Source organism: Eutrigla gurnardus (assembly GCF_963514095.1).
Source record: "Eutrigla gurnardus genome assembly, chromosome: 7".
Taxonomy (NCBI): domain Eukaryota; kingdom Metazoa; phylum Chordata; class Actinopteri; order Perciformes; family Triglidae; genus Eutrigla; species Eutrigla gurnardus.
This window is the reverse complement of record NC_139921.1, coordinates 23,180,772-23,197,525: the sequence shown is the minus strand read 5'-3', so window position 1 is coordinate 23,197,525 and position 16,754 is coordinate 23,180,772. Positions and strand designations below refer to the sequence as shown.

At 40.0% G+C, this 16,754-nt stretch overlaps 1 pseudogene across 1 annotated transcript; it reads left to right on the top strand.

Moving 5' to 3' along the window:
- Window positions 1-7,350: 7,350 nt before the first annotated feature.
- Window positions 7,351-9,154, top strand: LOC311015793 (Ig kappa chain C region, B allele pseudogene; annotated as a pseudogene). Its single transcript, XR_014599480.1, has 3 exons — window positions 7,351-7,372; window positions 7,849-7,953; window positions 8,640-9,154. The product of XR_014599480.1 is annotated as an Ig kappa chain C region, B allele pseudogene (transcript).
- Window positions 9,155-16,754: the final 7,600 nt, after the last annotated feature.

The window sequence follows — 16,754 nt, the reverse complement described above, 5'->3', positions numbered from 1 at the left end:
GGATTTGGGGGATCAATCATGTTAATCCAATCCATCCATCCATCCATCCATCCATTGTCTACCGCTTATCCTTGGGCTGTTAGTGGGTCATGCTATGTAGAGTCGAAGTGCTCGCTTCGGGGCATGAGGTTTGACCAGTGTTTGAAGGTAGATGGGTGCTGTTCCATTGATGGCCCTGAAGGCCAGTGCCATCGTCTTGAATTGGATGCGTGCTGCAACAGGGAGCCAGTGGAGGTCACGGAGGAGGGGGGTCACATGGGAGAATTTGGGTAGATTGAAGATAAGGCGTGCTGCAGCGTTCTGGATACGCTGCAATGGTTTAATCGCAGGAGAGAGTTGCAGTAGTCAAGGCGGGAGATGACCAGTGCTTGGACCAGGAGTTGCATTACATCCTTTGTGAGGAAAGTCCGAATCCTGCGGATATTGTAGAGGGCAAATCTGCAGGATCGGGCCACAGCAATGATGTTGGGGGTGCAGGATAGTGGGTCATCGATAGTTGGATTATGAAATCATATTCTGCTTTATATGTCTCTGATCTATTTTGTTACTGATTTTATAATATATGATATTATTGTAAGCTCCTATGTGTCAGGACTGGACTTGAAGGAGGACTCAGGCGCAGAGTGAGGACAGTAGAACCAAGCTTTTATTCACAGACTTTGCAAGATTCCAATAAACAGAGTGACAACGAAATTCGGCTATGAAATGCTTGATCCCTGACTTCAGGAAAAAGGGAGAGACGGGGAAGGGAAAGGGTAGGCAGCGGACGCAACAAACACCGAAACTGAAAAGCACTCCGAAGGGGAGGATACAAAAGAAAAGGCTAACTAATCGTCTACTCTAGCGAGGACTAATCTATGAACTTTAATAAACAGAAAACGCTCCAAAAGGGAGGATACGGGGCTACAAAAGGATTAACTACTCTTACTCTATGAATAACTCTAGAACGTAAAAACTCTCCAAAAGGGAGGGCACGAGACTACGAAAAGGAATATCAACACTAACACTAGGAAGAACTCAAGAACAGAAAATGCTCCAGCAAGGGAGGAATATAACAATATCGCTAACAGGGCTAAAGAACAGAAAACGCTCCCAAAAGAGGAGGACAAAAACTACGACGAGAATACAAACTAAGGTAAATCACTACTACGAGAATATCTAACTATGAACCTGGAACTTAAAACATTACAAAACCAAAAATCACTCATCTTCAGGAAAACCTGAAACTCTGGAATGTACAAAACCTGGTCGAGAACGATAGCTGTGGTCAAGGGCTGGACGTATACGTGGGACGAAACACTCTGGCAAGGAGACAGGGGAAGACACAGACTATATAGACATCAGGGAGGGGAGCACAGGGGACAACAATCAGGGATTAGGGATGACGTCAGACCAGAGACACATGAGGAAGAGCAAGTGACCTGAAACGAGAGGAGAGTTACTTTTCAAAATAAAACATTCACAAGACAGAAAACCCAAGACAGGACACCCCTCACCGCTGTGTGACACTATGGGTTTCATGCCTCTCCTTGTTTTGTCTCCTCTGTTTCTGTTGTGCATTTTAATTGTGTTAAATGAATCAAATCAAAAATATTATTCTGATTTTTTCTCCAATAGAAATTTGAATGAGTTTAACATCATCAAGCGTTCCACAAACATCCGTGTGAAACAGGTTCAATTATTTGCAGCTCTGACACATTTCAGCTGAGATTTGAGTCACTTCCTGTTAGGAAAGTTTATTTAAAAAACATTTGACTCTTCATCCTAAAAGAAGCAAGAAGTTTTGTCCAGTTGGGACTGATTTCCTCCTCTGAGACGTTTGATGAATTGTCTTCATGATACAGACTGATTTTTGATTGATTGATTAAATGTATTATTGTGTCATGCATAATCAATATGCCCAGCCCACAAGGGCTTACAAGACACCAATATTAGACAACAAAAAGACCAGAAACCCAAAGTAGATGCTTAACAACACTAATACTAACAAAATACACCATCCTGACGTTTCTTCCAGGCTTTTGCAACAAAAGAGGCTAACTTAAAAAACATTGAAATTAAACAACCCTTCAATCCTGTCATCATCAGTGCTCCAAAACATTTCAGGATACTGAATAAACATTTTGTTGAAAAAAGGTATTCTCAGCTCATCATAAAAAGGACAATATAAAATCAAATGAGATTCATTTTCTACCTCTCCTAAGTCACAAAGTTCACAAAGTCTGTGTTCCTCTGGGATGTTTTTAAATCTGCCGACTTCAAGGGCCAGAGGAAGGATTCCTGTTCTTAACTGAGCACACAAGGATCTTTGATTTCTCCCTAAGTTTGCTTTTACATTAAATTCAGTAGCATAGTTATGTTTGATTTGAATATATGTTCGATATTTCGGTTTTAACAAGATGTCATTTAACCACTTTTCTTCAAATCCAAAGAGTAACTTTTCTCTAATTGTGTTTCCACTGCATGATAAATGATTTCTATAGATATACTGTAGTTCAGCTTCTCTGAAGACAGCATGAAGCTCTGCAGCCCATGGACCGTTCTGAACTTCACTCCAAAGGAAAACCTTCTTACTGATCCTATTATCTGGCATATTAATGAAACGATTCCACAGTCTAATCATTTCACATTTCCTCCTTATTGATCCAGGAATCCAACCCATGTCACCCTGAGCAGCAACTTTATGAATGCCCAGAAAACAACGTATAGCTCTGTTTTGTACTGCATCTGAAATGGACCTTTCTTTAAATCCCCATATCCCTGCAGCATAATTCATAATAGGAGAAACACATGCATCATACAGTTGAGAGTAAGTGGAATATCCCAGGTCTTTACATATTTGTAACTTGTTAACAACAGACCCCAAAGCTCTGCTAGCTGAACCAGCCAAGAGTTTAATTCCATTTTCGTAAGTCATAAATTCATCAAGAGGGAATCCCAAATATTTGTACTCAGATTCATATTCCAATGTCATGTTCCAGAAAGTGAAAATGTTCCCACTTCTTGGAACCCTTTTTTTCCAAAAATGAATTATCTGTGTTTTACTCTGATTTATTGACAGCCTCCATCTGTAACACCAGGTCTTTAATAAATGTAACATAATCTGTAAATCATCTTCTGATTCAGCCAGCAGCGCAGTATCATCTGCATACAGCAAAATACCCACAGTTAAGTCCTGGTTCAGTTTATCAGGATCATTCAAGACAGGCCTTCCTGTCTGCTTTTGTTTAACGTTACACTCTCTTCAGGAGCTGATCATGTGACCTTCACCTGCATATTACACATGATGGAGGAAACCTGTCTCCTGCATTTTAACGGTCTGTTTGCATTTAATTAAAAGTTGATACATTTTAAGGGATAACAAATACTAAAAAGATAAACACTTCTTTAAAAGTATAAAATGTTCCAGGTCACACTGCTTTTAGCACCAAGACACAAGAACAGACAGTAGTTTGTCTAAACAATGGTTTGACCTTTTTTTCAGATGAAATCAAAAACAATTTCCCTGAATTGGAGCAGAAACAACACGGTTGCAGCTGGAGGCCCGATCACTCTGAACCAAGGTTGGGCTGATAATGAAACTGGAGAAATATCTGAAAATGTTAAGAAATAATACTTTGAAGTGAGAGGCAGAGATCCCAGTAATGTGTGTGCTTGGTGAGGTTTGTGTCAGCTCTGTGTTCACTGGTCTGTGTCTCCTCAGCAGCTGCAGAAGGTTCCTGCTGGAACAGCTCAGCTTCTCTGCAGTCTGACTGAGGGAGGTTTTTGTACGACGACAAATCACTGTGTGAACACCGCAGCACTGTTTATCTCGTGGTAACTCTGACAGTAATAAACTGCTGCATCTTCAGCCTGAACTCCACTGATGGTCAAAGTGAAGTCAGAGCTGCTTCCACTGCCACTAAACCGAGATGGTGTTCCTGATTGAAGATTGCTAGCTAAATATATCAGGAGCTTTGGAGGCTGTCCAGATTTGTGTTGATACCAGTGCAAATAACTACCACCGTGAACAGGTTGACTAGTCTTGCAGTTGAGACCGACAGCGGATCCTGGAGTAGATGTCACTACTGGAGGCTGAGTCACAGTCACCTGACCGCTGCATCCTGCAGGACAAAACAAATCATTCATTCATCAGCAGAAGGAAAGGAGAGAAAAGGCGAGGCGTCGTGTTTGAGATTTTGCCGAGCCAACGAACCTGTAAACCAGCAGCAGGCCAGCGTCCAGATGAGGATGGTGATGAGAGTCATGGTGGTTGTGGTCTCTGCTGTGTTGACTGACAGATCTGAGTCCTGCAGTGTTGAACTCACAGGACTATAAAGCTTCTCAGTTCACTGGAGGATCAGCTGACGATGCAAAGCCTCCTCTCTATGGAAATGATTTCTCTGCTCTCAACAGACTGAAGGCAACGTGTGCTGTCACGGAGAGTATGTGTTGCTTTGCTACTATATAAAAGTAATGTTCATGCTGTAGTTATAACAAGGTGTGATGGATATTTCTGTACATTTGTGTTATATGCTGTACATGTGCAGCGCAGCTGCGTCATTGGCCGCTGCTGGTGTTTAATATTAATATGTAGCCTGTTAAGGAGAACATTGATGTGTACTTGAAATATGCTTGAATGTGAATGTGAATGTATATGATTTGATGTCATTTAGACTAGTTCATGACTTAATATTAATCATAATTCATGGTTAAAAAGCTAAGCATTCATGAGTTGAATACTACTGAATTACAATAGTATTTTGAGAGTTTGTTATGATATTCATTATGGCCATAGATTGAATTCATGACATTAGAAGTAATAGCCTTGTTTTACACAGGCTAGGTTTTTCCTGGGATGACTTGATTTGGATTTGGATTCTGAATTCTCCTTGACGAAGGAGAATTAGAGCTGATACAGGGTTTATCCCGCAGGAAGGATCACCTATCCTTTCTTTCACACTTGGAGTTCACCGGTGTGGTAGGACTTCTGAATGACTACACTTGACTATTTTCTTTTTGTTGACTTACTGACTTATTAAAGGACCTTGCATTCTGGATTGAAGACATTTATACTGTATTCTGGATTGAAGACACTTAGACTGCATTCTGGATTGAAGACATTTACACTGCATTCTGGATTGAAGACATTTATACTGCATTCTGGATTGAAGACACTTACACTGCATTCTGGATTGAAGACATTTATACTGCATTCTGGATTGAAGACATTTACACTGCATTCTGGATTGAAGACACTTACACTGCATTCTGGATTGAAGACATTTATACTGCATTCTGGATTGAAGACACTTACACTGCATTCTGGATTGAAGACATTTATACTGCATTCTGGATTGAAGACATTTATACTGCATTCTGGATTGAACACACTTACACTGCATTCTGGATTGAAGACACTTACACTGCATTCTGGATTAAAGACACTTACACTGCATTCTGGATTGAAGACTCTTAGACTGCATTCTGGATTGAAGACACTTACACTGCATTCTGGATTGAAGACACTAACATTGCATTCTGGATTGAAGACACTTACACTGCATTCTGGATTGAAGACCCTTAGACTGCATTCTGGATTGAAGACATTTACACTGCATTCTGGATTGAAGACACTTACACTGCATTCTGGATTGAAGACCCTTAGACTGCATTCTGGATTGGAGACACTTACACTGCATTCTGGATTGAAGACCCTTAGACTGCATTCTGGATTGAAGACACTTACACTGCATTCTGGATTGAAGACACTTAGACTGCATTGTGGATTGAAGACATTTACACTGCATTCTGGATTGAAGACAGCACAGACAAGCTGAACTTAAAAAGGACCACGAACATTAAAGGACACAACAGCGGGACACTTTATTGTATTCTAAGTGAGCTGTGTGTTTCATGGGATTGTTGTTGTGTGTTAAATCGTGAAAGCGCTGTAAAATGATTCATGTTGAAATTGTCGTGCCAAATACAGTGGTATTGTTTAATTCCTCTGTGATAACTGGTTGAAAAGGGGAACTATTTTATTTTCAGTTTTCAATACATTTAATATGTTTTAGTAAAGGTTATTGCCTATCACTTATCTTGTCTGGTGCTTCCATGTGTGGTCAATGTGTCACTTAGCTCCTCCCGAACCTAGAGCAACTGTTACTTACAAAGATTAGGTTATCACGGTTACAAATAGGACTATGGAATGTAGTGGTTTTATAACTACTAGTACTACTCCCTGAAGGTAATGAAAGCTAATGGTCGTATGTTTATTTGAAGAGAAAACATTATATTTTGAGGATGAAATTAATTGGATTTTTAAATTATAACTAATAACTTATTGTAAAAGTCTGAGAAGAATTTAACCTGACCAGCTCACTCTCAAAGAGACTGAATGAACTGATAAGAATATGAGTTTAAAACTGCATGTGGAAGAGCGTCTGTGAGTCTGTTTCAGTTTTATTTAGAGTCATTGTGGTTCTGGTTGGTGACTCTGCTTGGTGTTGTGTTCACTGGACCAGTTATTCTCATCACCGTCTCTTCAACAACCCTCTGCACCTGCAGCAGGCCGTTCTCACTTCAGTCACACTGAAGGAGGTTTTTGTACGGCTCTAAATCACTGTGTGAACACCCAAGCATCATTTATCTCATGGTCGCTCAGACAGTAATAAACTGCTGCATCTTCAGCCTGAACTCCACTGATGGTCAAAGTGAAGTCAGAGCTGCTTCCACTGCCACTAAACCGAGATGGTGTTCCTGATTGACGTGTGCTAACTTCATATATCAGGAGCTTTGGAGGCTGTCCAGATTTCTGTTGATACCAGTACAAACCCTCTTCTCCATCATCATATGTGCCAACAGGTTGACTAGTCTTACAGGTGAGAGCGACAGTGGATCCTGGAGTAGATGTCACTACTGGAGGCTGAGTCACAGTCACCTGACCGCTGCATCCTGCAGGACAAAACAAATCATTCATTCATCAGCAGAAGGAAAGGAGAGAAAAGGCGAGGCGTCGTCGTGTTTGAGATGTTGCCGAGCCAACGAACCTGTAAACCAGCAGCAGGCCAGCGTCCAGATGAGGATGGTGATGAGAGTCATGGTGGTTGTGGTCTCTGCTGTGTTGACTGACAGATCTGAGTCCTGCAGTGTTGAACTCACAGGACTATAAAGCTTCTCAGTTCACTGGAGGATCAGCTGACGATGCAAAGCCTCCTCTCTATGGAAATGATTTCTCTGCTCTCAACAGACTGAAGGCAACGTGGGACACGAAATCAGGAGGAATACGGCTCGGATGAACAACATGGAGGATATTAATGGAACAGAGGAAAACACTCACATTAAAAGTGCAGTTGAGGATTATAGGATACGTTTGTGTTCACCGTGGTTGGTATGAAACGTTTGTCTGCTGTTCATTTACTGACAGGATTTAATGCAAATCTATCAGATATTTCACTTTTTCATCGTATGATTTTGTAAATCATCATTATCTATAAGCATCATGTTCATTTAACCATGTATGAACTTAAATAAGACTGAAAATATGACTTATGAAGAGGCTGTAATCTTTTCTCTGTCTGGAGTAGAAAAGTAAAACAAAATTAAATAATCAATATTCATTTATACAATGAGTTTGAATCGATATAATTTGAAACATTTTGTAGATTCAATTATTTATAATAATTTCTATATTATTAGAAATATCAGGGAGTTTCCTCAGTGGATAAATTTGTATCTCAAATTTAAAAATATTCAATAAAATTCTTAAAAAACATGTAGACTTTGAAGGAATAGGAGATAAATCATTACTTAATGAAAATAAATGATTAATTATGCATTCTTACTATAAAATAACTCTGTTTTCAGTGGACAGATGCTTGTTCACAGTGCAGGAGGTTTTTGTACGGCCACTTAACGAGGTTGTATCACTGTGGTTGACTTTTGGTGGAGGAACCAAACTCATCGTTAACTGTAAGTATCACAGATTTATGATTTCTACAACGTTCAATATTATAATCGCTTTGTTTAAAGTAAATGTGATGAACCAAATCATTATTTTGGATCATTTATACTTTTTGGATATTTATTATTCATTAATCTAGGCTGATATTGGAGTTTAGGAAAACACTGCATATTATTTTCCTATTATAGATTATGTTTTGGTGAAGTAGATGCAGTATTTTATTTTGTAACATTGAAACATCTGTTAGTGTGTTAGCTGTACGTTATAAAATCTAATGTTGATCAAACAAATAAGAGGGTTTATTGTACATTCAGTGTCGCTGCAGTTTGTGTTCACGGTTCGTTGGTTCAAAGTGATGAAAAGGAAGTGAAACAGACAGATGTCAAAGTCTTTCACTGCTTACAGTTTACAGATGATTAATGAAACTTTTCTATTCCAATGACTCCTCAGTCACATTGTATATGATTCTATAATGATTTAATGAGGAGAGCCGCAGGAGAAGATTGGTTCCTGTAAATGACAGAACTCCAGTCAGCGTTGTATTTGTTAAATCCTCCCTCCATCCCATGTCTCTGTGTGACCACAGCATCATGCACACAGCTAACCCTCAGTAATGTCACCTCTGTCATGTTCAGCTGTCTTTCCTACAGTGGAAGTTAATCTGCTCCTCGTGTGTCTCTGCTCTCCCCTCCAGCTGGCTCCATGATCCGGCCCTCAGTCTCCCTGCTTCCCCCCTCCTCTGAGCAGCTCTCTGGGGGCTCGGCCACGCTGGCCTGCCTGCTGACCGGCTACTCTCCTCAGGGAGCCGTGGTGAGCTGGGAGGTGGACGGCACCGAGGTGACGGAGGGGGTCCTGAGCAGCTCAGAGGAGGAGAAGAGCGGACTCTACAGCAGCAGCAGCACCCTGAGCCTGAGCCAGGAGCGCTGGATGGCAGGAGAGCTGTACTCCTGCAAGGTCCTCCATCACAACCACAACCAGATGCAGTCCCTCCACAGGAGCCAGTGTAAGGCCTAGAGGGTCTGGATGGAGGCCAGGACAGGAGCTCTGCATGGGGGGAGCAGGAGGAACACACCTGCTGCTCTGAACAATCTGAGGACAACGTTTGTAGAGGAAACTATAAAGCCTTGTGTGACTGCTGTAAAGTAGCTAGAGAGTAATGTGTGTAGCTCAGCAAGTAGATGTGTTTAATAACTGTCTTTTTATAATAATAAAGCTTTCACTGATGAATTACATGATGAAGTGTTTGTTGTTTTATTTTATTAAGAGAAGTAAAGAATGAAATGGTTTCATATCAACTGGTTTTACTGCCTGCAGAAAATTAAAGCTTTGGATTCATCTTATAAAAATCCATATTTCTACATTACAATATAATAATACAGAGATGTGAAACTGAGGGAGGATTCTGCAGAAACTTCACCTCCATCCATCAGACAGAGAAGACAGGACCCACACATGCAGACAGACAAGGTTGCAGTGCCGAGGCTCAGTGTTCAATAAACCAGTTCAGGTTCGGTACACAGGAAGGCAGTCGGTGAAGATAACGGCACAAACGTCCGAGAGGAAGGAAAGCTGATTTTCCATAATCTTCTTTATGTTCATTACTTTACGAAATAAACATTTTAAATGATTGATACATTCAAAAAGGTTATACCATCCTAAAATAAAACTGTGGATTATAAGAAGTCAGTGTCTCTGTGTTATTTTTAGGCAAGGCAAGGCAACTTTATTTGTATAGCACATTTCATCCACAAGGCAGACTCAAATGGCTTCACATCATGACATGTCATACAATAAAGTGAAAAGAAAAGAATTAAAAGAAAATAAAGGCAAAATTAAAATGCATTACAGAAAGAAAGGAGAATAAAAACATATTTGCAATAATTAAAAACAGTGCAGACATTAAAAGATTTAGCAGAAAGCTATGGTGAACATAAAAGTTTTCAGTCTAGTTTTAAAAGTGGTCAGAGTTGGGGCAAGTCTTACATCTTCAGGAAGTTTATTCCAGCCGTTTGGTGCATAGTGACTAAATGATGCTCTCCCGTGATTGTTGTTTACTCTGGGAATCACTAACAGATTGGTCTCAGAAGATCTTAGTGGTCTAGAAGTCTTATCTAGTGGGAGCATATCAGTGATATACTTCGGCCCTAGACCATGTAGTGATTTATATGTGAGCAGGAGGACTTTGAAATCAATCCTCTGACATACAGGGAGCCAATGTAAGGATTTAAGAATTGGTGTAATGTGCTCACATTTTTTGGTCTTTGTAAGAATTCTAGCAGCAGCGTTCTGAACAAGCTGTAGCTGCCTGACAGTTTTTTTCGGAAGACCTGCAAGGAGACCATTACAGTAGTCTAGCCTACTAGTAATAAAGGCATGTACAAGTTTTTCTAAGTCTTGAGCTGACATGAGCCCTCTAAGTCTTGCTACATTTTTGAGGTGATAGTAGGCTGATTTTGTTACTGATTTAACGTGACTGTCGAAATGTAAATCAGAATCCATAATAACCCCAAGATTTCTGGCTTTGTTTGTGGTTTTCAGGGACAGAGAGTGAAGGTGTTGAATTACTTTAAACCTTTCTTTTTTAGCACCAAAAACAATTATCTCCGTTTTGTCCTCATTTAGTTGAGGGAAGTTTTGGCACATCCAGTCTTTGACTTGCTCAATGCACTGGCACAGAAGATCTATGGGGCTATAGTCGTTTGGTGATAGTGCTACATAGATTGGGGTGTCATCGGCATAGCAATGGTCAATGTTATTATTTTGCATGATTTGTCCTAGTGGGAGCATGTAGATGTTGAATAAAGTCGGCCCCAAGATTGAACCTTGGGGGACTCCACACGTTACATTGGTAGGTTCTGATACAAAGTCGCCAATGGAAACAAAATAGTTCCTATCTTGTAGATATAACTTGAACCAGCTTAAGACTGTGCCTGAGAGCCCCACCCAATTTTCCAACCTGTCCAAAAGTATTGAGTGGTCGACAGTGTCAAATGCAGCACTGAGGTCTAATAGCATTAATATTGAAGTTTTGCCAGAGTCTGTGTTGAGACGGATGTTATTTACAACTTTAATAAGGGCCGTCTCGGTGCTATGAAAAGGTTGAAATCCTGACTGGAAGTTGTTGTGGCAGCCAGTTGAAGCCAGGAAGTGATTAAGTTGTTGGAGGACAACTTTCTCAATTATTTTACTTATGAAGGGTAGATTTGAAATTGGTCTGTAGTTGTTGATAATAGAGGCATCTAGGCTGGGCTTTTTTAGAAGAGGTTTAATGACTGCAGTTTTGAAGGCCTTTGGGAAATTGCCTGATTGAATGGAGTTATTAACTATTTGCAATACGTCGATTGATAGGCAGTCAAAAACATTCTTAAAAAAGTTGGTAGGTAAAGCATCAAGGCAGCAGGTGGATGATTTTAGATTTGTCACCGTTTCCACTAGAGTTTTAGAGTCTATGGCATTAAAGCTTGCCATCATTGCTGTGTTGCTTTTGCCTGAACAGGGTGGTGATCCAACTTTTTTGTTTGAGATATTGATGGCGCGTCTGATGCCTTCAATTTTATTAGTATAAAAGAATGCAAACTCATTGCATTTCTGCGTGGAATGGAGTTTAGCTGGTATTTGTGTTGGGGGGTTGGTCAGTCTGTCAACAGTTGCAAATAGGGTTTTCCCCTTATTAGTGTTGTTGTTTATGATATTGGAGAAGAATGTTTCTCTCGCACTTTTTAAGACTAAATTGTAGGCCCGGAGGCTCTCTTTATAGATGTCATGGTGAATATGAAGTTTAGTACTCCGAGAGGATTCGTTCAGCCTTCCTGCACTCTCTTCTCTGGGCTGTCACAACAGCAGCTTTTCTCCAGGGTGCCTTTTGCTTACCAGAAAATGTTTTAACCGTAGCAGGCGCAATGACATCGATGACATTCAGAATTTTGGAATTAAAGATGTTTACAAGATCCTCAGCATGACATGGGTTTAGAGGTGGTAACGAGGAGATGGCATTTTTAAAGAGTACAACTACTAGTACTACGCCCTGCTGAAAATGAAAGCTAATAGTCGTATGTTTATTTTGCTGTGACATTTGAAGAGAATACTATATTTTGAAGTAGAAAATGAATGTTTTTTTATATTATGACTAATAAATTGGAAAAATTTGCTAGTCTGAGAAGAATTGAACCTGACCATCTCACTCATAAAGAGACTGAATGAACTGATAAGAATATGAGTTTAAAACTGCATGTGGAAGAGCGTCTGTGAGTCTGTTTCAGTTTTATTTAGAGTCATTGTGGTTCTGCTTGGTGACTCTGCTTGGTGTTGTGTTCACTGGACCAGTTATTCTCATCACCGTCTCTTCAACAACCCTCTGCACCTGCAGCAGGCCGTTCTCACTTCAGTCACACTGAAGGAGGTTTTTGTACGGCTCTAAATCACTGTGTGAACACCCAAGCACTGTTTATCTTGTGGAGACTCTGACAGTAATAAACTGCTGCATCTTCAGCCTGAACTCCACTGATGGTCAAAGTGAAGTCAGAGCTGCTTCCACTGCCACTAAACCGAGATGGTGTTCCTGAGTAACGTGTGCTAGCGTCATATATCAGGGGCTTTGGAGGCTGTCCAGATTTCTGTTGATACCAGTGCAAATAATTATTATTGTAAACAGGTTGACTAGTCTTACAGGTGAGAGCGACAGTGGATCCTGGAGTAGATGTCACTACTGGAGGCTGAGTCACAGTCACCTGACCGCTGCATCCTGCAGGACCAAACAAATCATTCATTCATCAGCAGAAGGAAAGGAGAGAAAAGGCGAGGCGTCGTTTTTGAGATGTTGCCGAGCCAACGAACCTGTAAACCAGCAGCAGGCCAGCGTCCAGATGAGGATGGTGATGAGAGTCATGGTGGTTGTGGTCTCTGCTGTGTTGACTGACAGATCTGAGTCCTGCAGTGTTGAACTCACAGGACTATAAAGCTTCTCAGTTCACTGGAGGATCAGCTGACGATGCAAATTGCCTGCCCCTCATAATACGGGACCGTCCCACGTTTATGAACTTTAAGACTCTTTTAAAATTGTGGCTCAGGGAAAATCAAAGCTGCACTCACTTTTAACTGCATCACACACTTCATTATGTGTGTCACTCACATGTCCTGTTGCATCTTGTCTTGTCTGTTGTTGTTAGTGTTTGTCTTGACCCTCAGATTAAATATGAGGGTGTTGTATGTATGTTACTTTGTTTGTATGGTTTCTATGTTTTCTGCCTGGGTACAATAGATGAAAACTAGCCATTGTACTATCGAGTATTTACATTGTGTATTTAAACTGATGTCCATAAATATGCACTGTCCCTATTAAATAAACAAATAGTTCAATAAATAAAGCCTCCTCTCTATGGGAATGATTTCTCTGAGTTTTATTTGTTTCACACAAAGAGAAACGATTTATTAATCAAGAATGTAGCATGAACCATAAACCATCATTAAATAAAACTGGATCATAATGAGCCTGTGTTTGTATTTCTTTTACATATTCAACAAGAAAAATACCGTCTTGATATTTTCAGTATCTAATACATCTGTTAGTAGAGGAGATGGTCGTATGTTTATTTCACTGTGACATTTGAAGAGAAAGTTGGACGCAAACATGAGAAGACATCAGCTTTAAAAATGATCACATATGTCTTCAAAACCTCTCACCCTGACTCAGAAAACCCAGCATGACAATCAGAGTTATTGGCAACATCATCCTGAAGCAGTTTTCAGTGTGAGTACGAGAAAACAGTTCAGACTCACGGTGACACGAGAACTTAAAACTGCGAGGAGCAGCGATGCATTCAAATCATGCAAAACCCGTTTGGGCCCAGCTGTGGTTGTGGAAGTGAAAGGGAGAGAGGAGGTGGAGGAAGTAGAGGCTACATCTCCCTGTGGACGGATCCAGAACATGAAGAAACTGCTGACTCTCTGTTTCTCACCTCTCTGCTGTTTCTGTCTTTGTCAACTTTCCCAAAGGCCTTTGTACTGATATATAGTTGCATGCTGCCCTCTGCTGGCTGTTAATGGAGATGCTCCAGATGTGACACTGATGGATTTAGGGATCAATCATGTGTGAAGGGTTAACGATCCCTTTAGAGGCTTTAATTCTTCAAACAAATTCAGGGCTTCATCCCAAAGCTGTGTGTATGGATTATGAAATCATATTCTGCTTTATATGTCTCTGCTCTATTTTGTTACTGATTTTTATAATAGATGATGTTATTATAACATCCTATGGGTTTCATGTCTCTCCTTGTTTTGTCTCCTCTGTTTATGTTGTGTATTTTAATTGTGTTAAATAAATCAAATCAAAAATATTATTCAGCTTTTTTCTGCAATAGAAATTTGAATAAGTTTAACATCATCAAGCGTTCCACAAACATCCGTGTGAAACAGGTTCAATTATTTGCAGCTCTGACACATTTCAGCTGAGATTTGAGTCACTTCCTGTTAGGAAAGTTTATTTAAAAAATATTTGACTCTTCATCCTAAAAGAAGCAAGAAGTTTTGTCCAGTTGGGACTGATTTCCTCCTCTGAGACGTTTGATGAATTGTCTTCATGATACAGACTGATTTTTGATTGATTGATTAAATGTATTATTGTGTCATGCATAATCAATATGCCCAGCCCACAAGGGCTTACAAGACACCAATATTAGACAACAAAAAGACCAGAAACCAAAAGTAGATGCTTAACAACACTAATACTAACAAAATACACCATCCTGACGTTTCTTCCAGGCTTTTGCAACAAAAGAGGCTAACTTAAAAACATTGAAATTAAACAACCCTTCAATCCTGTCATCATCAGTGCTCCAAAACATTTCAGGATACTGAATAAACATTTTGTTGAAAAAAGGTATTCTCAGCTCATCATAAAAAGGACAATATAAAATCAAATGAGATTCATTTTCTACCTCTCCTAAGTCACAAAGTTCACAAAGTCTGTGTTCCTCTGGGATGTTTTTAAATCTGCCGACTTCAAGGGCCAGAGGAAGGATTCCTGTTCTTAACTGAGCACACAAGGATCTTTGATTTCTCCCTAAGTTTGCTTTTACATTAAATTCAGTAGCATAGTTATGTTTGATTTGAATATATGTTCATAATTTCGGTTTTAACAAGATGTCATTTAACCACTTTTTTTCAAATCCAAAGAGTAACTTTTCTCTAATTGTGTTTCCACTGCATGATAAATTATTTCTATAGATATACTGTAGTTCAGCTTCTCTGAAGACAGCATGAAGCTCTGCAGCCCATGGACCATTCTGAACTTCACTCCAAAGGAAAACCTTCTTACTGATCCTATTATCTGACATATTAATGAAACGATTCCACAGTCTTATCATTTCACATTTCCTCCTTATTGATCCAGGAATCCAACCCATGTCACCCTGAGCAGCAACTTTATGAATGCCCAGAAAACAACGTAGAGCTCTGTTTTGTACTGCATCTGAAATGGACCTTTCTTTAAATCCCCATATCCCTGCAGCATAATTCATAATAGGAGAAACACATGCATCATACAGTTGAGAGTAAGTGGAATATCCCAGGTCTTTACATATGTTTAACTTGTTAACAACAGACCCCAAAGCTCTGCTAGCTGAACCAGCCAAGAGTTTAATTCCATTTTCGTAAGTCATAAATTCATCAAGAGGGAATCCCAAATATTTGTACTCAGATTCATATTCCAATGTCATGTTCCAGAAAGTGAAAATGTTCCCACTTCTTGGAACCCTTTTTTTCCAAAAATGAATTATCTGTGTTTGACTCTGATTTATTGACAGCCTCCATCTGTAACACCAGGTCTTTAATAAATGTAACATAATCTGTAAATCATCTTCTGATTCAGCCAGCAGCGCAGTATCATCTGCATACAGCAAAATACCCACAGTTAAGTCCTGGTTCAGTTTATCAGGATCATTCAAGACAGGCCTTCCTGTCTGCTTTTGTTTAACGTTACACTCTCTTCAGGAGCTGATCATGTGACCTTCACCTGCATATTACACATGATGGAGGAAACCTGTCTCCTGCATTTTAACGGTCTGTTTGCATTTAATTAAAAGTTGATACATTTTAAGGGATAACAAATACTAAAAAGGTAAACACTTCTTTAAAAGTATAAAATGTTCCAGGTCACACTGCTTTTAGCACCAAGACACAAGAACAGACAGTAGTTTGTCTAAACAATGGTTTGATGTTTTTTTCACATGAATTAAAAAACAATTTCCCTGAATTGGAGCAGAAACAACACGGTTGCAGCTGGAGGCCCGATCACTCTGAACCAAGGTTGGGCTGATAATGAAACTGGAGAAATATCTGAAAATGTTAAGAAATAATACTTTGAAGTGAGAGGCAGAGATCCCAGTAATGTGTGTGCTTGGTGAGGTTTGTGTCAGCTCTGTGTTCACTGGTCTGTGTCTCCTCAGCAGCTGCAGAAGGTTCCTGCTGGAACAGCTCAGCTTCTCTGCAGTCTGACTGAGGGAGGTTTTTGTACGACGACAAATCACTGTGTGAACACAGGCCCACTGTGGACACTCATACAGTAATAAACTGCTGCATCTTCAGCCTGAACTCCACTGATGGTCAAAGTGAAGTCAGAGCTGCTTCCACTGCCACTAAACCGAGATGGTGTTCCTGATTGAAGTGTGCTAGCGTCATATATCAGGAGCTTTGGAGGCTGTCCAGATTTCTGTTGATACCAGGACAAATAAGTTCCACCAGCAACAGGTTGACTAGTCTTGCAGGTGAGAGCGACAGTGGATCCTGGAGTAGATGTCACTACTGGAGGCTGAGT